General features: G+C 36.8%; 1 long non-coding RNA gene across 2 annotated transcripts; it reads left to right on the top strand.

Annotated features, from left to right (window-relative positions):
• Window positions 1–12,399: 12,399 nt before the first annotated feature.
• LOC140003559 (uncharacterized) lies at window positions 12,400–22,437 on the top strand. Of its 2 annotated transcripts, XR_011812444.1 has the most exons (3): window positions 12,400–12,521; window positions 15,331–17,534; window positions 19,518–22,437. It is a non-coding gene; the product is annotated as an uncharacterized lncRNA (long non-coding RNA). The 2 variants fall into 2 exon arrangements; XR_011812443.1 differs by lacking the exon at window positions 12,400–12,521 and having other exon boundaries at window positions 14,588–17,534.
• Window positions 22,438–23,940: the final 1,503 nt, after the last annotated feature.

Raw genomic sequence — 23,940 nt, 5'->3', positions numbered from 1 at the left:
GAATACAAAGTTAAAGTTTTCTTCTCACTTGACTTAAATCTGACCTAAGTGCTGACAAGCAAATTGCTGCCTAAACTCTTTTGACCGTTGCTCCTTCAGTGAATTGCAGTTCTGATGGTCTTGAGTATGATTAAAATCATCTGCTTCCTAGTCTCAGTAAAATCTTTCTTTCTCTTTCTCTTTTGTGCAAACTGAAGTATTCATAGAGGACTTACATGATGATCAGGATGCTTGTTGTATCCATAGAGTATGCTACTTATATTTAAATGGCGGTTATAGTTTGCCCCATATTGTTTTCTCACAGGTCATGCTCAGTAACAGTGTTATTTTCTGAAAACATTTGTTTTATACTCAGCTTCAAAGCCTCAGTGTTGGTTTTTTTTTCAGAATCTGCTGGAAAATATTTAATTATATTTCAAATTTCCAGTGAAGGGGAAAAAAGACACATTCCTTGCTTTCTTTTTCAAGGCACGCAGGTTTTTGACTGTTACAAGTGATTGTCGCTTCAATTTTCCTTTGTTGCAGTTTCTTTTGTCTGTTTTTGCTTATATTTTAATGGTATGTACTGGTATTAAATTATATTGTGGACTAATAATAACAACAAATATTAAAAGATTACTATCTTGAGTTTCACAATTATTTTTTTCCAATTCGATGAAATGTAGCACGTATTGGATACATTCCTGGACATTGCAGGACAGGTGTTTAAGTACAGGTGAACTAAAGCGTCTTAACTATCAGCAGTGAATAGTTAGAATATTTGAAAGATTCAAAAAAGGGAGAATTGGGCATATTTGTGGTTAAAATGGATGCTAAAAAAAAAAAAGAGCTAAGTGTAAACAAAAGCTTTGACATTTGTTTTCATTCACAATTCTTTCCCACACCTGACTTAACTGAGGAATGTACAAGAGGATCAATGAGAAGATCTAGGTATTTTCTGGAAAAAAAAAAAAAAAGATCCATAGGCTGTACACCATGGCTCCCATTTTCTTTATATTTCTTCTTAATATGTGGTGTGGATGTTGCTTTCTTCACTACTGGTGGTATGTGCAGATTGGACCATGAAGAATTACAAATTTGATCTTTGAAAGTTTGTCCTGTTTTTTAACACTGAAATGGAACTTAGTTGGGAATTATTTCTAAAAAGACTCTCTTGTTAATCACGTTTTAAAATTTGATATTTCTCTAGCAGCATGAGACAAAAATGAGCCAACTGAGAGAAACCTTGAGAAAAATGACTGATGAAAATAACGAACTGAGGTCATCGCTTAACTCTCTGAGGGAAAATAACGAATTGCTAAAAACCCAGGCAAGATTAATTATTTCCTGTTACTAGCTTTACGAGTTACAGTCAAGTAGTCAAGCAGTACAGTCAAGTTTATAAGTAGCTTTGCAAGTTACAGTCAACAATTTTAAATGTTTGAACAAGTTGTTTGCAAAATTGCTGATTTTGTTTCTTTAAGACAAGAATTGTGTGAATGGTTGTAAATACTTTCTGCTTCGTTTTCTAGTACATGAAATTTAGTCTCTCAGAGCTTTTGCAGTATTAAAGACTTTAGAGTTAGTTATTTTTGAAAGTGTTAATTAAAGGAGTATTTTCTCTGTTCTTAAAGGCACGCTGAGACAGTGGTTCACAAGAATACAACGTTAAAGTTTTCTTCTCACTTGACTTAAATCTGACCTAAATGCTGACAAGCAAATTGCTGCCTAAACTCTTTTGACCATTGCTCCTTCAGTGAATTGCAGTTCTGATGGACTTGAGTATGATTAAAATCATCTGCTTCCTAGTCTCAGTAAAATCTTTCTTTCTCTTTCTCTTTTGTGCAAACTGAAGTATTCATAGAGGACTTACATGATGATCAGGATGCTTGTTGTATCCATAGAGTATGCTACTTATATTTAAATGGCGGTTATAGTTTGCCCCATATTGTTTTCTCACAGGTCATGCTCAGTAACAGTGTTATTTTCTGAAAACATTTGTTTTATACTCAGCTTCAAAGCCTCAGTGTTGTTTTTTTTTTCAGAATCTGCTGGAAAATATTTAATTATATTACAGATTTCCAGTGAAGGGGAAAAAAGACACATTCCTTGGTTTCTTTTTCAAGGCACGCAGGTTTTTGACTGTTACAAGTAATTGTCGCTTCAATTTTCCTTTGTTGCAGTTTCTTTTGTCTGTTTTTGCTTATATTTTAATGGTATGTACTGGTATTAAATTATATTGTGGACTAATAATAACAACAAATATTAAAAGATTACTATCTTGAGTTTCACAATTATTTTTTTCCAATTCGATGAAATGTAGCACGTATTGGATACATTCCTGGACATTGCAGGACAGGTGTTTAAGTACAGGTGAACTAAAGCGTCTTAACTATCAGCAGTGAATAGTTAGAATATTTGAAAGATTCAAAAAAGGGAGAATTGGGCATATTTGTGGTTAAAATGGATGCTAAAAAAAAAAAAGAGCTAAGTGTAAACAAAAGCTTTGACATTTGTTTTCATTCACAATTCTTTCCCACACCTGACTTAACTGAGGAATGTACAAGAGGATCAATGAGAAGATCTAGGTATTTTCTGGAAAAAAAAAAAAAGATCCATAGGCTGTACACCATGGCTCCCATTTTCTTTATATTTCTTCTTAATATGTGGTGTGGATGTTGCTTTCTTCACTACTGGTGGTATGTGCAGATTGGACCATGAAGAATTACAAATTTGATCTTTGAAAGTTTGACCTGTTTTCTAACACTGAAATGGAACTTAGTTGAGAATTATTTCTAAAAAGACTCTCTTGTTAATCACGTTTTAAAATTTGATATTTCTCTAGCAGCATGAGACAAAAATGAGCCAACTGAGAGAAACCTTGAGAAAAATGACTGATGAAAATAAGCAGCATGAGACAAAAATGAGCCAACTGAGAGAAACCTTGAGAAAAATGACTGATGAAAATAAGCAGCATGAGACAAAAATGAGCCAACTGAGAGAAACCTTGAGAAAAATGACTGATGAAAATAACGAACTGAGGTCATCGCTTAACTCTCTGAGGGAAAATAACGAATTGCTAAAAACCCAGGCAAGATTAATTATTTCCTGTTACTAGCTTTACGAGTTACAGTCAAGTAGTCAAGCAGTACAGTCAAGTTTATAAGTAGCTTTGCAAGTTGATTCAAAGATCGAAGCTGAAATTCCTTTAAGTGGTATATTCTTTATTGCAGCGCTCGATGCACGGGGGATCTCTCCACCTATCGTGCATACCCAAAGCGGAAAGCAGTCTTGAATTTATACAATCAATCTATCAATATTCTACAAGCGCCTATACATATGCATTACCTATCCCCGCCTTCCCTCGCTTCTCATGCTAATTAGCCTTTTGGCACCTTGCGCCTGCGTAGAGCCTCCCAAGAATTGTGGGCAGGGGTCTTTGGGACGTGGGCAGGGGTCTTTGGGAGGAAGACCCCGAGTCTTCCTCACAGTGTACTTTTCACCTTTGGTCAGGAATCTGCTGAATTGGCACGTTTCTTAATTGCGAGAGCTGGTTGTTGCCAATTCTTCCGTTTGTTGTATCTTTATAATGAATTCCAATGTCCAATTTTGAGATTTATAGTCCTTACATTTGTTTCTCTGTCCGTCTGCCGCTTCCTTATCATGAGTTCCAGTGTCTTGTTTCAAGATATACAGTCCATGTCTGGGGATTGTCCTTGCCTCCCCAATACCTCCCCAATACCTCCTTAATCAATCCCCCCTTTTCTTTTCCCATGCAAATTCTTTTGCATCAGATACTTTCATTATTTACAGTAACACAACAAAGCAGGCATCTAAACAACATGCACACAAATATTCCTAACACTACTAATGTGATAAGAGCAATGAACACTTGTTCCAACCCTTGGAAGCTGGGCAACCAGGAGGTTAACTTATTCCATATTTCACTAAAACTCCATGAAAGATCATCTTTACTGATCTCATGTAGGACCCTTGTCTGCTTCCATATTTCTTCCAGGTCGGTAGAGATCCTTCCACTCTGATCTACATACATACAACAACTTGTATTTATTACTGTACAGACTCCCCCTTGAGCGGCCAGTAACAAGTCTAGGGCCATCCGATTTTGTAATACTACCTGTGATAAACTAGATATCTCTTCTTGTTGAGCCTTTATAGCATCCAGAGTTTTGTTTTCTAACTTCTCTATAATTGCAGAAATATTAACTATCGCCTTTTCCAATTCATTCACTCCTAACCATGGGATAAACCATCGAACAAAACTATGAAAAGCGGTGTGTCTCTCTATCAATGGATTGTTAATTTTTCGTCTAATTCTCCAGATATGATTTCTCAAGTAACCTCGAGGCACTACATCATGTACTGTCATACTGGGGACTACTGCTCCAAGAGTGCAAGTTCCCTTGCAGTTCTCGGGCAAGACCTTACGAGCTGTATCATTGCATAGCCAATACCACCCTTTTCCTTCTGGAACTGGCCAGCTGGTTGAATTTGCCCAACTGCTAGTTGTACTAATATCAATTGTTTGATTACAAGATGTCTGATTTCCCACATAAGTAGTACCCGTATTTATACAATCCTGTTTTCCCATACCCTTAGGCGGGTTACACCTTTGTACACATACATAGTAAGATTCCAATGGCACGAAGCTACTAACTTCTAGTTCCAAAACTTCTTCATATTTTTGACCCCAAGATGTGTTTTCCCACAAATTAGTCCAAGGTAAGTTTGCAGGCAAGGGAATCCTGATTAACGATACACCCTTATTCCCATGCTGTGGCAGATGGGTGCATACCCAACAGTTTGTCTTATTAATTACTTGAGAAATTGTTTGTATCAGGGACAGGTGTAAGTTCTCATCCCAAACTGCCCACCCCGAATCTGAGAACCACACCCCTGCAATCATTAGGATCTGGAAAACCATAATTTTGTTGGTCCAATTGGAGTGGTGGTCCATATCCTTGCCAGGGCCTTCTTCACCCTTGAATCGTGGATCCAAGCTGCTTGCTCCTTAATCTTAATGGCGGTGCGTGTTGTCAGTAATACCTGGTATGGTCCCGTCCACTTTCCTTCCGTTTTTCCTCTAGGGGTTGTCCTGAAAAAGTCTTTATATATATAATCCCTGAGCTTAAAAGGGTGGATTGGTTGATCCAACCCTCTAGCCCAGGTCCTGAGAACAAATTTATGTACTTTATTTAATTATTTCTGAAGTTCAGTTATATATGCATATAAATATTCTAATCCTAGCTGCATTAGATCCTCTCCACTAAATATAAATTGATATGGCCTTCCATATAAAATTTCAAAGGGACTCAAATTCCCTTTTATTCTAGGTTTAACTCAAATTCTAAGTAATGCTAAAGGGAGGGATTGAGGTCATGACAAATTAGATTCTTGTCCGATTTTAGCTATTTGTTGTTTAATTAAATGTTTCATTTTTTCTACCTGTCCACTTGCCTGCGGTCTATAAAGAGTATGCAGTTGTCTTTAGAATATCTTTAGAATCTTATTTATCTGTTGTATCACTTGCACACAAAAATGTGAAACTCTATCAGAAGACATTGCTACTAGAATCCCAAAGCATGGTATTATTTCATTTAACAAGACTTTAACCACTTCTTCTTGCTTTGTTTGTTTGACAGGGAAAGGCTTCAGGCCTTCCTGAAATCATGTCAGTCAGAACCAGTAAATAACAATACCCCCCTTTTCTAGGGAGTTCTGAAAAATCAATTTGCCACAGTTGCCCCGAATAATTCCCTTTATCAATGACACCAAATGTCACCCTATTTCCTGTATTGGGATTATGACGCATACAGGTGTCACATTGTTGGGTTACCTGCCTTATTGTGGTATACAGATTTCTTGCTACCAAGACTCGATTTAATAGTTTATACAGGGCATCGGCTCCCCAGTGGGTTTTGTTGTGTTCCCCCAAAACCATAGGCCACACCAAATTAGAGGGCATAACAACCCTGTTGTCCTTCAAATGAGCCCACCCATCAACATTCAGCTTCCCTTTTAGATCCTCGATCAACTTTAAATCTTCTTTTGAATATTTAGGAGCCTGTCCTTTCTCTAATGTCTGAATTTTACCGTCTGGTATTAAAGCAAGCACTTCCACTTGACCTCTTTCCGGCTCCCTTCTTGCCTCTTTATCAGCCAATCTGTTCCCAATCTCGAAGTCAGTGGATCCTCTTTGATGCCCTCGGCAATGCATAATAGCCACTTTTTCTGGTTGTTTTACAGCCTCTAACAATTTTAAAATTTCTTCAGCATGTTTTATCTGTTTTCCCTGAGCAGTCAGTAATCCACGTTCTTTCCAAATCGCTCCATGAGCATGTACCACGCCGAATGCATATTTAGAATCTGTCCAAATATTTACCCTTTTTCCAGCTGCCAGTTCCAATGCTCTCGTGAGAGCAACTATCTCCGCCTTTTGAGCTGATGTTCCAGGGGGTAAAGGCTTAGACTCAATTACCTGCTGAGTAGTTGTTATAGCATATCCAGCTTTACGTTGTCCTTGTGTAACAAAACTGCTCCCATCCGTGAACCAAGTTTCTTCTGCATCTTCCATGGGCTCCTCCTTAAGGTCTGGTCGGCTGGAATACACAGTCTCCATAGTTTCTAAACAATCGTGAATCACAGGTTCCGCCGGAGCATCACTAAGAAAAGAGGCTGGATTCACAATATTAGTTATCACAATTTCCACATCGTCCTGTTCTACCAATATTGCTTGATATTTCAAAAATCTCTGAGGAGATAACCAATGAGCCCCCTTTTGTTCTAAAACTGCTGACACAGTGTGTGAGACAAACACTGTTATCTTCTGCCCCATTGTAAATTTCCGGGCTTCTTGTATATTCATAATTACGGCTGCCACTGCTCGCAGGCAGCCTGGCCATCCTTTACTTACTTCATCCAATTGTTTAGAGAAATAAGCCACTGCCCTTTTGTAAGGTCCCAACTTTTGTGCTAGTACCCCTAAGGCCATACCCTGTCTTTCATAGGAGTATAACCAAAAGGGTTTAGACAAATCTGGTAAACCAAGAGCTGGGGCTCGCATCAACTCCATCTTAAACTTCTTAAAGGCTGCTCGGGCTTCTCCTGTCCATATTAGTCTTATGCAGTTATCTTTAATTAAATCATACAGAGGCCTTACAATTAATCCATAATTGTTGATCCATAATCTGCACCAACCTGTCATTCCTAGGAAAGTTCGTAATTCTTTAACAGTCTGTGGTTCTGGGGTACGACAGATTGCTTCCTTGCGTTCCGTCCCCAATTCACGTTGTCCTCCTGAGATCTCAAATCCTAGGTATGTCACGTGGGTTTGAACCAATTGTGCCTTCTGTTGTGAAACCCGGTATCCATTCATTCCTAGGAAATTAAGGAGGCTCACCGTCCACTGTATGCAGCTTCCCCTGTCTTCGGTAGCAATCAAGAGATCATCAACATATTGCAGCAGGACCCCTGCAGAATTGGGGGCTTCCCAGGATTCAAGTTCCTTTGCAAGTTGATTACCAAAAATCATAGGGCTATTTTTAAACCCCTGAGGAAGCACTGTCCATGTCAACTGGACTTTTCGTCCTGAGTCAGGATTTTCCCATTCAAAGGCAAAGAGGTTTCGGCTTTCTGGGGCCAAGGTTAAACAAAAGAAGGCATCCTTTAAATCCAGTACGGTAAACCAGACCAACTTGTCCCTTAACTTGGTCAATAGCGTATAAGGGTTTGCTACCACAGGGTGTATGTCTTCAGTGATCCTGTTTATTGCTCTCAAGTCCTGTACTAACCTATAACTCTTCCCATCCGGTTTCTTAATTGGTAAGATGGGAGTATTATATTCTGATTCACACTCGACCAGTAACCCATATTTCAAAAACTTATCTATTGTATCTTTTATTCCTCTTCTATCTTCTATTCTAAGGGGGTACTGCTTAACCTTTACTGGCTTCTCTCCTGGTTTTAATTTTACCATTATTGGTGCAGCATTCTTTGCTTTCCCAGGGACATCAGATTCCCACACCCCTGGATAAACCTGATCCTGGATTTCCGGAAGGGTTTCATTAAAAGAATCAGTTTGGATCAATACCAAACTTAGTGCACTTATAAGTCGGTCTTCTTTTACTCTTAACTCTACCCTTCCCTTTTCAAAAACAATTTCAGCTTCTAATTGCTCTAATAAATCCCGTCCCAATAAAGATCTAGGAGATCCCGGCAAATACAAAAACCTATGTATTCCCATTTGCTTCCCCAATTCATATTCTAATGGCTTTAAAAAGAAAGCTTTTTCGTGTCTACCCATTGCCCCCACCACTGTCACAAAATCTTTATCTTCTGGCATCAACTTCTGATTTAACACTGAATATGTAGCTCCTGTATCTACTAAAAATTCTACTTCCCGACCCAATTTCCCTAGCTTAATTTTAACCAGTGGATCTGCTAGGGTAGAGTCCCCCGGTCTCCTTCATTGTTTTGTAGCCATTAATAGCTTATTTTCCTCTTGCCGCTTCGGGCATTCCCTTTTCCAGTGTCCTATCTCTTTACAATAGGCACACTGTTCAGCCCGCAAGGGGAGTCGAATTACCTTCCCCCCCCACTTCTCCTGCCTCGAAAAGATTCTTCCTGCTTTCGCAGGGCTGCCACAGTGGCTGCTGCAATCGTCTCACCTAACTTTTGCCTTTCATTCCCCTCACGATTTCTAAACACTCTCCAGGCTTCTTCTACTAATCTTTCCAAATCCCTTACGTCTGGTTCTTTCATTTTCTGAAGTTTTCGTCTAATATCTTCCGCCGATTGACCCAAAAATAGAGATACTAATTGAAGTCTACCCCCCCTCAGAGGAAGGGTCTATAGTGGTAAACTTCTGCATTGCTGCCCTCAGCCTTTCAAGAAATTCGGATGGGGTTTCTTTTAGACCTTGTTGGAAGCATATTCTCAATTCCCAATTCATCCAGATTTTAGTATTTACTTAGCCGTTCATAATTTTAGGGATGATTAGGGTCTCAGTGGGGTTGGTCAGGGGAATTCAGTTGTCCACAGTTCCCTGAGCGGTCCCATCGGTAATCTGAGCTCGCACATGAACTCAGGTTGTTTTAAGAGTTAACTGTTTTTCTGTTTCCATAACAACTCTCTCTCGGACCCATCATGATCCATTTGCCCCGAAGGGCTAACACCCATGATTTTAAGATCTCTGCCTAGAGCAGAGGCAGAACTATTAACATTCCTACATCCTCTTTCCCTGCTCATTCAACTTCAAACACCTTTAACACTTTCAACAACCCTTTTAACACTTCCTTTATCTTTCTCCAGCCTGTACTTCTCTAATGCCAACATCAAAGGCTCAGTCAGGGGCCAACTTAATTCCGTACCTTTTCCCACCAAGATGCTGAAACAACATCAGTATACAACATTTCATCCTATTCTCCTTCTCAAAACCAACATTAACTGTAGCAAAACATTAGAGTTTAAAGTTCCATTTAGGGGCCACTTTTCTCCACATTCCAGCTTATAAAGCGGCCACCATTGATTACAATATTTTATCAATGTTTTCCTGTTCACACTTCCACCGGCAGATCCTCCAATATCCTTCCAGTGATTCAAAACACATCCTAACGCACTTTTCTTAGGAATTTCACTGCTTACTCGCCCCCCCATTTTCCAGTTTACACTTTCAGAATACACGTGTTACTTACAAAAGCGTATCACAAAAACGTATCACTCACAAAATTACAGGCACGCAATATCTTTCAGTAGCGATGTCACAAAGCTACTATTACAAGCAATATTGCTAAAATCACAATAACAATAGTCAGAGTCAAATTCTACATGCGATAAGTCAGAAAACCGAACTGTGTAACACCATAACGATATCTTTCTTATAACAATGCCACGAACCTACTATTACCACCAGAAAAATAGCCAAAATCACAGTAACAATAACCAGAGTTAAATACCATACTCCATGAGTCAGAAAACCGAAATAAACAACACAATTCCAGATGGACCTTAAAGCGAGCTCTTTCCTTAAGGTCCCCAAATATACTTATGGTGCTTACCACAAAGTATATACCAAACACTGCCTCGCAGAAGATCACCTTCTGACTTACAGACAGTTCCAGATACAGATGGACCTCAAGGTCCCCAGATATACTTGTGGTACTAACCACAAAGTATATACCAAATACTGTCCTGCAGAAGTCACCTTCCGACTTACTGGACAGTCCCAGATGACCGGTCTACCAGAAAACCAAACCAGAATAAAGAATATACTCACTTACAATGATGGGGTCCTTGTCTGCCTCCGCAGTGATCCGGTGAGTCGAGGAGTCCCTCCGGGAAATCCCGGGGGTACCCTAGGGAGTCCTGTCCCCAGCGGGTCCTGCGGACCGGCAGAGGGGTAGTCCCATCTGGGGTGCCAGATTGATTCAAAGATCGAAGCCGAAATTCCTTTAAGTGGTATATTCTTTATTGCAGTGCTGGATGCACGGGGGATCTCTCCACCTATCGTGCATACCCAAAGCGGAAAGCAGTCTTGAATTTATACAATCAATCTATCAATATTCTACAAGCGCCTATACATATTCCTTATCTATCCCCCCCTTCCCTCGCTTCTCATGCTAATTAGCCTTTTGGCACCTTGCGCCTGCATAGAGCCTCCCAAGAATTGTGGGCAGGGGTCTTTGGGAGGAAGACGCCGAGTCTTCCTCACAGTGTACTTTTCACCTTTGGTCAGGAATCTGCTGAATTGGCACGTTTCTTAATTGCGAGAGCTGGTTGTTGCCAATTCTTCCGTTTGTTGTATCTTTATAATGAATTCCAATGTCCAATTTTGAGATTTATAGTCCTTACATTTGTTTCTCTGTCCGTCTGCCGCTTCCTTATCATGAGTTCCAGTGTCTTGTTTCGAGATATACAGTCCATGTCTGGGGATTGTCCTTGCCTCCCCAATACCTCCCCAATACCTCCTTAATCAAAGTTACAGTCAACAATTTTAAATGTTTGAACAAGTTGTTTGCAAAATTGCTGATTTTGTTTCTTTAAGACAAGAATTGTGTGAATGGTTGTAAATACTTTCTGCTTCGTTTTCTAGTACATGAAATTTAGTCTCTCAGAGCTTTTGCAGTATTAAAGACTTTAGAGTTAGTTATTTTTGAAAGTGTTAATTAAAGGAGTATTTTCTCTGTTCTTAAAGACACGCTGAGACAGTGGTTCACAAGAATACAAAGTTAAAGTTTTCTTCTCACTTGACTTAAATCTGACCTAAATGCTGACAAGCAAATTGCTGCCTAAACTCTTTTGACCGTTGCTCCTTCAGTGAATTGCAGTTCTGATGGTCTTGAGTATGATTAAAATCATCTGCTTCCTAGTCTCAGTAAAATCCTTCTTTCTCTTTCTCTTTTGTGCAAACTGAAGTATTCATAGAGGACTTACATGATGAGCAGGATGCTTGTTGTATCCATAGAGTATGCTACTTATATTTAAATGGCGGTTATAGTTTGCCCCATATTGTTTTCTCACAGATCATGCTCAGTAACAGTGTTATTTTCTGAAAACATTTGTTTTATGCTCAGCTTCAAAGCCTCAGTGTTGGTTTTTTTTTCAGAATCTGCTGGAAAATATTTAATTATATTACAGATTTCCAGTGAAGGGGAAAAAAGACACATTCCTTGGTTTCTTTTTCAAGGCACACAGGTTTTTGACTGTTACAAGTAATTGTCGCTTCAATTTTCCTTTGTTGCAGTTTCTTTTGTCTGTTTTTGCTTATATTTTAATGGTATGTACTGGTATTAAATTATATTGTGGACTAATAATAACAACAAATATTAAAAGATTACTATCTTGAGTTTCACAATTATTTTTTTCCAATTCAATGAAATGTAGCACGTATTGGATACATTCCTGGACATTGCAGGACAGGTGTTTAAGTACAGGTGAACTAAAGCGTCTTAACTATCAGCAGTGAATAGTTAGAATATTTGAAAGATTCAAAAAAGGGAGAATTGGGCATATTTGTGGTTAAAATGGATGCTAAAAGAAAAAAGAGCTAAGTGTAAACAAAAGCTTTGACATTTGTTTTCATTCACAATTCTTTCCCACACCTGACTTAACTGAGGAATGTACAAGAGGATCAATGAGAAGATCTAGGTATTTTCTGGAAAAAAAAAAAAAGATCCATAGGCTGTACACCATGGCTTCCATTTTCTTTATATTTCTTCTTAATATGTGGTGTGGATGTTGCTTTCTTCACTACTGGTGGTATGTGCAGATTGGACCATGAAGAATTACAAATTTGATCTTTGAAAGTTTGTCCTGTTTTTTAACACTGAAATGGAACTTAGTTGAGAATTATTTCTAAAAAGACTCTCTTGTTAATCACATTTTAAAATTTGATATTTCTCTAGCAGCATGAGACAAAAATGAGCCAACTGAGAGAAACCTTGAGAAAAATGACTGATGAAACTAACGAACTGAGGTCATCGCTTAACTCTCTGAGGGAAAATATCGAATTGCTAAAAACCCAGGCAAGATTAATTATTTCCTGTTACTAGCTTTACGAGTTACAGTCAAGTAGTCAAGCAGTACAGTCAAGTTTATAAGTAGCTTTGCAAGTTACAGTCAACAATTTTAAATGTTTGAACAAGTTGTTTGCAAAATTGCTGATTTTGTTTCTTTAAGACAAGAATTGTGTGAATGGTTGTAAATACTTTCTGCTTCGTTTTCTAGTACATGAAATTTAGTCTCTCAGAGCTTTTGCAGTATTAAAGACTTTAGAGTTAGTTATTTTTGAAAGTGTTAATTAAAGGAGTATTTTCTCTGTTCTTAAAGGCACGCTGAGACAGTGGTTCACAAGAATACAAAGTTAAAGTTTTCTTCTCACTTGACTTAAATCTGACCTAAATGCTGACAAGCAAATTGCTGCCTAAACTCTTTTGACCGTTGCTCCTTCAGTGAATTGCAGTTCTGATGCTCTTGAGTATGATTAAAATCATCTGCTTCCTAGTCTCAGTAAAATCTTTCTTTCTCTTTCTCTTTTGTGCAAACTGAAGTATTCATAGAGGACTTACATGATGAGCAGGATGCTTGTTGTATCCATAGAGTATGCTACTTATATTTAAATGGCGGTTATAGTTTGCCCCATATTCTTTTCTCACAGGTCATGCTCAGTAACAGTGTTATTTTCTGAAAACATTTGTTTTATACTCAGCTTCAAAGCCTCAGTGTTGGTTTTTTTTTCAGAATCTGCTGGAAAATATTTAATTATATTACAGATTTCCAGTGAAGGGGAAAAAAGACACATTCCTTGGTTTCTTTTTCAAGGCACGCAGGTTTTTGACTGTTACAAGTAATTGTCGCTTCAATTTTCCTTTGTTGCAGTTTCTTTTGTCTGTTTTTGCTTATATTTTAATGGTATGTACTGGTATTAAATTATATTGTGGACTAATAATAACAACAAATATTAAAAGATTACTATCTTGAGTTTCACAATTATTTTTTTCCAATTCGATGAAATGTAGCACGTATTGGATACATTCCTGGACATTGCAGGACAGGTGTTTAAGTACAGGTGAACTAAAGCGTCTTAACTATCAGCAGTGAATAGTTAGAATATTTGAAAGATTCAAAAAAGGGAGAATTGGGCATATTTGTGGTTAAAATGGATGCTAAAAAAAAAAAAAGAGCTAAGTGTAAACAAAAGCTTTGACATTTGTTTTCATTCACAATTCTTTCCCACACCTGACTTAACTGAGGAATGTACAAGAGGATCAATGAGAAGATCTAGGTATTTTCTGGAAAAAAAAAAAAAAAAGATCCATAGGCTGTACACCATGGCTCCCATTTTCTTTATATTTCTTCTTAATATGTGGTGTGGATGTTGCTTTCTTCACTACTGGTGGTATGTGCAGATTGGACCATGAAGAATTACAAATTTGATCTTTGAAAGTTTGTCCTGTTTTTTAACACTGAAATGGAACTTAGTTGAGAATTATTTCTAAAAAGACTCTCTTGTTAATCACGTTTTAAAATTTGATATTTCTCTAGCAGCATGAGACAAAAATGAGCCAACTGAGAGAAACCTTGAGAAAAATGACTGATGAAAATAACGAACTGAGGTCATCGCTTAACTCTCTGAGGGAAAATAACGAATTGCTAAAAACCCAGGCAAGATTAATTATTTCCTGTTACTAGCTTTACGAGTTACAGTCAAGTAGTCAAGCAGTACAGTCAAGTTTGTAAGTAGCTTTGCAAGTTACAGTCAACAATTTTAAATGTTTGAACAAGTTGTTTGCAAAATTGCTGATTTTGTTTCTTTAAGACAAGAATTGTGTGAATGGTTGTAAATACTTTCTGCTTCGTTTTCTAGTACATGAAATTTAGTCTCTCAGAGCTTTTGCAGTATTAAAGACTTTAGAGTTAGTTATTTTTGAAAGTGTTAATTAAAGGAGTATTTTCTCTGTTCTTAAAGGCACGCTGAGACAGTGGTTCACAAGAATACAACGTTAAAGTTTTCTTCTCACTTGACTTAAATCTGACCTAAGTGCTGACAAGCAAATTGCTGCCTAAACTCTTTTGACCGTTGCTCCTTCAGTGAATTGCAGTTCTGATGGTCTTGAGTATGATTAAAATCATCTGCTTCCTAGTCTCAGTAAAATCTTTCTTTCTCTTTCTCTTTTGTGCAAACTGAAGTATTCATAGAGGACTTACATGATGATCAGGATGCTTGTTGTATCCATAGAGTATGCTACTTATATTTAAATGGTGGTTATAGTTTGCCCCATATTCTTTTCTCACAGTCGCAAGTGATATATGAGCAGTATCAGTAGTTAGAATTCTGAGTGAAGAGAAGAACAGTTGTCTGAAGGTAGATACAAGAAAACTTGTGAAGGTTTTAGAGAGATGTTCGTGTAGTTTGTCTTCAGGAACGTCTGGATACCTTTCACAGAGCTTTTCTGTACAGTTGTAGCAGAGGGACAGAATGACAATTTCACGAAATCTTTATTCTTCCAACAATGCTAGTTACACAGTTAAAATTTAGCCTAAGTAGATTGTATGAAAGAAAGCAAAGGAGTGTATTAAATGTATTAAAATGAGGATCATGCACAGATCATTAAATATTTTCTTTCTCCTATGATCCATTTAGTTAGAATTATAAAATAGAGTGATTTTGTATGTGAAAATCTCTTCCCAAGGCTTTCATAAACATTTGTTTAAGCACAAAATAAAGCATGTGCGTATTACTAATGTACTCGTATATTTTAGTCTATTGGTATTGTGGTTTAGAAAATCATAGACTTGAAAACTGAAATAACTGATGTTGTGGATGTGTTACAGTTACTACGGATTTCAAAAGTTTACGACCCCTTAACTATTCTTATGGACTGGATCTCAGACCAACACCTTAGCAAAATAGAAATACAAGAAGAGAGAGAGGGCAGTGAGAAACCTCAGTGTGCTAAAGAAAACTACACTCTAGAAAATTGTATGAAGGTAAAGGCATTTGAATTTGTTTAAGTTGAAATGTTAAGATTCTTTGTATTATTTCTGAGTGTAACAGGTCTGCCTGTTTTACACACGCTTTGAATACATGAATTAAAAGAAAACAGCAGTTAATCCATCAGTATTAATTCCAACAGTGAGATGTAATAGATAATTTTTCATACAGATATTTATACAGATCATTTTTAAGGAAATGTGTAGTGTGCAGTCTGACCTTGAGATTCCACCTGTCTTTCTATTTTAAGTCACTTTTCTCAGCTGATAATTTATCTCGTGTTTTATCTGTAATACTGTATGTAATTCCTTTTTCCTAAGGAGATACACACGTCTAATTTAAAGTATTTTAGTGCTGATACTAGGTATTAAAAGTTCAAGTTATGTCTTATAAAAGATGATACCGTGCTATACTTGTAACGCTTTTTTGGGATACCGAGGCTTGGAAATCAGTGAAGCGTTCAGGAAATCTGCTTTTTCTGTTTGTTTGTTTGTTTGTTTGTTTGTTTAATTATTATTCTATCTAAAATTTGTAGCCCTTGGTATTAGACTTCAGAGCTTGAGCTCACACAATGTCTTTCCACTTTTTGTGTAAACCTGTGTAAAATGTAAATTCAGTATATAATTCTGTTACCTGTACCAGATCTGCCCAGTGAGTATTTGTACATGTAGTCTGTTAAACTCCGGGAATACGTTGATTTTAGTTTGGTTTAGTTTTGCTTAGTTTGCTTTTTACTTGTGGTTAGCTTGTACTGTAAGTTCGTATACTGCACGTAACTTTGCCATTCTGTATTTTTACAGCTTTTGCCTATGGTCACTGGACAGCTCCAGTGGATGCCATTTGTGGATCCTAAACTACATATGTCTGTGATTCAATTTATCTACTGGTCTCTAAGGCAGATAGACACTGGTAGTCAGGTAAATTCCCAGGAGATATTTTGTATTATAAATGAGTATGAAAAGTAGATATTTTCAGGGAGTATATATAAAAGAAACTTTGCTGTCTTTGCAAAGCATACATGCCTACCACAGATACATAGCAAATGAAAAACTAATTCTCACCAAATTAACTTTCTCACATTCGTTGTAATATTTTGCACCGTGTCTGTAAACATATTTTTGCACACATATGTGATCTTTGTTGCAGTAGTGTGTAGCATCTCAGAAATGGTATTTTCCATATGTGCTTACAAAACTTGTGAACTAGGAAAAGAAATATATTTTTGTTCGCTTTATGCATGAGATTTGTTGAAATTGATGGCAACGTGTGGCAAAGTAGCAAAGGTATTTTGATTTCTTTGTTCTCTACTCAGTGTCTAACTGAATAGAACTAAGCTGGTGGTTCCAGTGCTAATGAGAAGGTATTTTAAATGAGCTTGTTATTAAGTTTGATTCTGAAGTAATATTTCTGCACCGGTTTTTGAAAAGTCCAATACATCTTACCTGTACAGTATTCTTAAGGGTCATGTTTAGACCTTAGTTCTGTAAACGCTTTTGTAGGACCTAGCTTCAGGCATCTTCACAAAAGAGGGTAGTGTAGTAGGCAGCACTGATTAAAGCTGAGTTTGAACTGACTTTATTCTGGAACCAGAGGCAAATTAAATAATGTCAGCATATCAGGGGCCCTGACTACCTTGTTTCTTTGTGAAGTGTGTGTTGACTAGGCCCTGTGCTAATGTTGTTCAACTGCTTGTGGAACGCAAAGTAGTATCCCATGTACAGACTATATTGCAATACACGGTCACGACATCTGCTATTTAATATTTAATCCTTAGGGGAACATACGTACTTAGCAGACAGGATTTTCATGTATTTTAATGTTTACGCTAAATGTGCACGTTGTTTGAAACAGGATGCAAGCATGACAGCAACAATGGAGAGACTTGCAGAAGTTATTCTCAAAGGCGCAGTACAAAAGGGAAGCATGCAAAAATGGACTAAAAAGTCTACACGGAGTAAACCAAAAGCTGCACATTTCTTTAAAAGCTCCTCTATGCCTTTGAGGTTTCTGTCAACTTTGGTTGTGCTTAGAACAGCAAAACGAAGTAAGTTCTGGTTTTTATTATGTCTTTTTTAAATTATCTTTTTCTTTTTCTTTTTTTTTTTTTTTTTAAATCTTATTTTCAGGTATGTGCCCAGACAAAAAAACAAATGTACAAAATGCAGCAGTTCAATGATACTGTAGCATCTGTAATGCTTTAGTAGTAAAGGATGTTTTATTTGAATTTTACCACCTGATCAAGCATAATATAGGGAAGCAAGTATGAACCTTGCTATTATTCATGTCATAATTTGTGTGGTCATTTTAATATGCTTTATTTATGTCGGTGAGATCAACGTATTTTGTGACAAAGGGGAAAAGAGATGTTGGTAATTCTCTCAAGCAATCACCGTAGCAGTGATTTGTTTGTCAAGATCTGCACTGCATATAATGGTACAGCTAATTGCTCCTCAGTAAACTGAAATCAGTAGCAAATTCAGAACAGTTCTAGAATTTCATTGCTTTGTCAAAGTTTAATGTAAAGCTCATACTCTATCTAGCTCTTACCTCTCTGCTGTCTCCCCTTTTCTCCTACCAAGTCTGTCACTGCAAGTGGCTACCCATAAACATTATCAGCATTGAAGAATGCTACCATATGCTGATGCAGTATAGTAATGTATTTTGTTAACAGGCAAAAGCAAACGAGGTCGTACTTGTCTGGAGATATCGCAGTTCTTAGTGACTTTTGCTTCAGTTCATGAGAGTTACTCCACTTGTGCAATTTCCAGGATGCCGTAGTATCTCTTCTCAGCAGCAGTTTCTTTAAAAACAAACAGGGCCTGAAAAGACAAAAAACGTTTTCTTTGAAGTGATGACAAAAATACTGACCTGTGCAGTATTTATACTGGTAGTACTTAGAATAAGTAGGATTTAAACATTCTGGAAGACCACCCTGTCACCATTAATAAACAAATACAGTATTTCAGCTGTTGGAGGGAAGAATCAGTGTATTTTCAATTTCAGTATCATATAGTTTCAGTCAGAATATTTTGGTGAAGCATGATTACCCTGAAATTGAAACTCACATTTCTAGAAATGTTTGATGAAAATGATGCAAATGAATTACAATACAAAAAAAGTACTTATTGCAGAGATTAACTATAAGCAGATGAAAGCTGTTGATCAGAATGAATCAGTTTAGCTTCTCATGGTCGGTTTTTACTGCGAGCCTATAGAACATGGAAAAAAATTACCTGTTAAATTTATGTTGAAACTTACCGTGTATGAATTTTCATCACTGACCACATGTCTAATGATCTAGCGATGACAAAGCAGCACATTCAGTTTAAACATATATATCCTGTTCCCTTCAAGATGCTAATATCCAGCAGATGGCACTGTAATTAAACTTTTGCTATGTGATAAATTTTCCCCTTACTCTTAATTTTCTGTGCTCCAGATGATCAATGCTATTCCAAGATATTGAGGAAGATTTGACATCATGAAATTAAGAAAACTGAATTGATTCACTTAATCTAAATTCTCTGAATAATTTAGTGTTCTCCAAAATGGATGCATATATAACGTGGATGCATATATAACTTAAACTACAGCTTTTTATGGAAAGGAATGTGAATAGTTGCTGTCATGGCAGTAATTGCAGTTATTCAGATGAATGAGCCTTTTACTCCTTTATTAGAGGCTTCCCAGATGTTGAAACCAATATAGTCCCAAACTATGCAGCTTGTGATTTCTTTTCTCTCTTAAGGAAGAGATTAGAAAGGTGTTATATTTGCAAATATATTTTGCTCAATTTGTGAGTTGTAACTTGTCTTTTTTTCCACTCACAACAATTTTTGTAAGGAATAAAAATAGGCAGAAGATGCATTTAAACAAATAAGTAAATTAATATTTTCAGCCATTTTTTTTTTTTTAATTAGTATATATCTGCAACAGTAACTCTTAGGATAAATATTCATGTATTTGTGATCATCTAATGGAACTGTGATTACATAATTTTTATTCCCTGTTTTCTGTTATCTTTCAGTGGATTACCTGACTCAGGCATTTCATTCCCTTTGCGTGGACTTGAAGACAGATGAAGGAAAGATCTTATTTTTGCAATACCGATGTGTGCCTATCATACTAAGCCACTTAACTATATCCAAAAAATGTCTCCTTTTTATTGCACTTAATGCATTAGTTGAGATGGCCATGAACAACGATAAAAGTGAGTAATTGAAAAAAATACATACAAAGTTATGATGAAAGTAGGTGAGGTAAGCATAAATACCAAATCAAAAATAACGTGCTGCTTCTCTATAAATAACCTGATCTAGCATTAGCATTCATTTGTGTCATTTAAATTCATTAGAGATATAAAGTATGTTTCTGAATTGTCCGTCTCTTCTCACTGTCAGCATCCAAGCTTTACATCTTGTCCTGGTTGCTTTCTTAGTGGTGTGATTTTTTTTGATGTTTAGTTTAGCTTTTCTGTTTATTCCACTGGTTTACCTTGCTGATGTTTTGCCAATGAGTAATTTTCTTTTGAAGTAAGGCTGTGCCAGGGCAGCCATTTCATGAAATCCTGTTAGCAGGTGGAGATAAAATAAATAAATAAATAAATAAATAAACTTTTATCTTTTTTTACCCCCCTAATGTGAACAGCTCACCCCTAGCCATTTTTCACTTTAAAGTAATTGGAAATGGCACATCTGTAAGGGATGGTTATGTTTCAATGAGTTGTACTGTGGTGTGGTCCTATAAAAGGGTTAATAGTCTCCTTCACAGTGGTTTTCCAGGTGACACAGGCAAAGAATCAGTTGATAACAATCTGGATGAACACACAAGTAGTGAGCCATTCCAGTGTCATGTGGAACAATCCTTGTTAATTTTCTTAAAATAAAAAGTATTCATTGTTTTTTGGAACAGAAAAGGGAAGGAGAAGGGACTGCTGCTATTTGTGAAATGTATATTGTTGGCTTGGGGTATTTTGTTACCATGTACTATAGGGGCAAAAACAGAAAGCGTGTTTGACTTGGGATGGAACAACGTTGAGTTAGAAGGCATTTTGTAGTGAGATAAGTGGCAGAAAGATTTACCTGATGTTGTTTTCATCCTTTCAGACCGTGTGGTTAGTTTATCTATTTATTTTTTTTACACTAAAGTATTTCTAATCATCATAATTTTGATCGGTATAGTAACTGGGAAAGAAAAACCTAAGCAGGGTTGATGGTATCTGACATTACTTTGAAGAAAAATTCCACTAACAGTACATGTTCTGTTATCTAGTAGTAGTCATTTCGATCTGCTGGATGCCTAGATTTGGAAGAATAATGGAGATAAATTGTGACAAGTTCACATTTTGCCATGTTGCTTGTAACCTTGTTGCATGTCAAATGTAACCGTTCAGGTATTGGTACCATCTGTTTCCTATCTATACGTAGTATCTTAATGACAAATTAGAATTAATAGTCTTATTGCTGTTCATCTTTACTGGCACGCAGCTTTTCATGTACCACATCCCTGTTTGGTTCAGGTGTTTCACATCCAGAATCCTGTCAGTCTGTCTTGTTATAAAGGTAGTTCCTGGCCTCCAAGGTGTAGGTTTTTGTTCTGGTCTTTTCTGATCTTTGTAAACTTCTGTTCAGTCCAACTTAGTTCTGTGACATAAGGAATCCTGTTCTATTTTTAACCTTTTTTATTGCTTTTTTTTGTGTGTGTATGTTTGTGATGGTCATTTAAGAATGAGGGTGGCCTCCCGTACATCCTGTGTCATAGCTGCGTGAAGGTCTTGCACATCTAGGAAGCTGAAGAACAATTGATACCATCCTGAGGTCAACATGTACTGGGTGATGGGCTGGACCTGTCCTTGGGCTCTCTTAACTTGGGGTCACCCACGAAGGCATCCACACTCGAGGGGCCTTGCACTGACTGTTACCTCGCCTGCCCTCCGTTGTGCTATAACCACTGGCTCTTAGCAGGCCCAGCTGTTGACGACGAGAATCAGTTAAACTCAGCAAATGGTTCCAATCTTGCCAGTGACTGTGTAAGAGACAGCAGCTCATCAGCAAGCTGTTCAGTGTAGTTACTGGTTCTTTTTCTGTGGTCCTTATGTAACTTTTCCACGAGCTAACTCTCCATCACTCTGTTGAGTTGGTCCGCTCTCCTGGCAGATCCACATGCAATTAGAAACGAGGCAAAACCGTAATGGTTAATTTGTTAAAACATGAACTTCAAGCTGGTGTTCCTGACAGTCTTCATTTTCTGAGGTGACAGAGCTTTAGCTATAAAACAGAAATTTCTGAATGACAATAGCTGGTGAGACTTGATGCTGTGAGTGACTGATCACTTTGAGGGTAAATTTCAGATGAGTTCTGTCAACAGTGATAAATTGCTCATTGTTCATTACAGTCTACCAATGAAGTTAAGTTAATGTAACTACCAAATGCTGCAATTTTTTATGGCTCCTATGGGAGGCTTTTGCAGATTATTTAAAATTGTGTCAAATCCTGACCGGATAGATTCCAAGTTAGTTTTTCTACAGTAGTTAATAAAAACAAAATCTGTGCAGAGATGATGCAGAAAAATATGTAAAAATACACAGTTTTTATTCTTCTAGTTCATCAGATAGACAGGCATTTAAATTATATGCTTATTTTGTACATTTGTGATGATTTAAAATCTATTCTGCAAAAGCTTATTTGAAATGAATATATAAAATGAATAGATAAACAATGTAGGAAAAATCTCTTTAAATGCATGTCTTTATCAGTTTGCTTTCATGTGATTGAACTTTGTGAAACTTGAGGTATTATTTCCACTTTGGCTCTTCTGCTTTATGGTAAAATTCCCTCAGCGTATTTTTTATATTGTTTTATAAACCTCACAGTTAAAACATTTTACAGTGTATCTGTATGTATATGTGTGTGTATATATATTAATAAAGTTTTTTTAAGATACCTTAAGACCGGTATTTTTAATAATAAAATAATACAGTATTATTGAGACCAGTAAGAACAAGCCAGCAAAGAAATGGCCAAGTAAGCAGAATATGGTATTTGTTTACACCTACAAAAAGGAATTTAAGGCATTTTTAGATATTTAAGGATATTTATAGGAATAAATTGTAGGACCTCCTTCTTCTACAGTAAAAGTAGAATAATATTACAATAACTATTAATTTAATGGCATATTCGAAGTAACTATATCCTGGGGCATACCAAGTGTGTTTATACGCTAAGGGCAGAGTGCAGTGAATAGTGACTTGTTTTGTTGGATTCCTAACAAATGTGTTCAGTTCTGTGACCTATTAAATCGGTACTTATGTTCTTTATGGTGTTGCTCTAAATCAGCCTGTACTATTAGAATCAAGAGTGAAATAACACAAGGGAACAGATTTTACTTTATTCTGAATTGACTAAGTTTTGGGGAGCAGGATAAATAGAAAAGATTATACTATATGGCCATGTTTAAAAATTATCCAGCATTTTACAGGAATTGTTTTGATATTCAGGTGTTCTTATCCAACTCTGACCTCTCAATTACGATTCTGCCTGTCTTGAAACGGTACGGTGACAGTTTTGATAATGAAAAGCTGTCTAGTCATCAGTGTCTACATGTACTATTTCCGTACGTCATTTTGCAGCAGCTTAAAATATTTCCTTGTCAGTTTTTTTAGCATAGCTTAGTGTTCTCCTCATGTCATCATAAGAAAAGGAGCATTGAATAAACATGTTGAAGATGAGATTTTTTTATCTGAGTTTAAAATTGCTCAGTGTCCTGTTTTCCTTTGTTCTCAAGGGGATAGGCCTTGTTTTAATACCACAAGTGCTGGTAATATCAGAATTCTTAGGAACTTGGGTGAGTTTTGTTCGCGGTTTTACCTGATTTTTGCATCACATGCCTAGAATATACCCAGTTAGTACATTGTTCTCATGGTTGCACAGCATGAGGCGCATATAAAACCCTCAAAAGCTATAAATCAATGATTTAGTTTTCCATGAGCCAAGTGCTGTGATTAAACTTTTTAACTATTTTCTTTTACAGTTTACTTAAAGATTTTCCTGGAAGACTGCAGTAATGAACGCTTTTTCCATACTTTGGCTGCATTGCTTCAGAATCGCGAGCTAGACATTTCGATTTTGGAAAGGATTTGTTTTATATTACAGAAAGTCTCCGAAATAAAGTAATCCTTTACTACCGTTTTTCTGTTAATTGCCATTAGATCACTGAACTTGGGGACCTTTCTCTTTTTTTAAAAGCTCATCTCTGTTTTGACGTTCATTTGCTCCAATACAAATAATGCTGGACTTTCATTGTTAGCAATTATGTTTAAAATGTTTGTCACAGATATGTAAGATGAATCTCTCAATTTGCCTATATATCTGTGTAGTTCAGAATATGAACTAAAAAATAACTAGCCTAAAGAACATATATTCCTCATTTATTTAGATGACGAGAATGCTTAG

This window comes from Anas platyrhynchos, chromosome 13 (assembly GCF_047663525.1).
Source record: "Anas platyrhynchos isolate ZD024472 breed Pekin duck chromosome 13, IASCAAS_PekinDuck_T2T, whole genome shotgun sequence".
In the NCBI taxonomy this organism is placed as follows: domain Eukaryota; kingdom Metazoa; phylum Chordata; class Aves; order Anseriformes; family Anatidae; genus Anas; species Anas platyrhynchos.
This window is presented reverse-complemented; position numbering and strand designations above follow the sequence as displayed.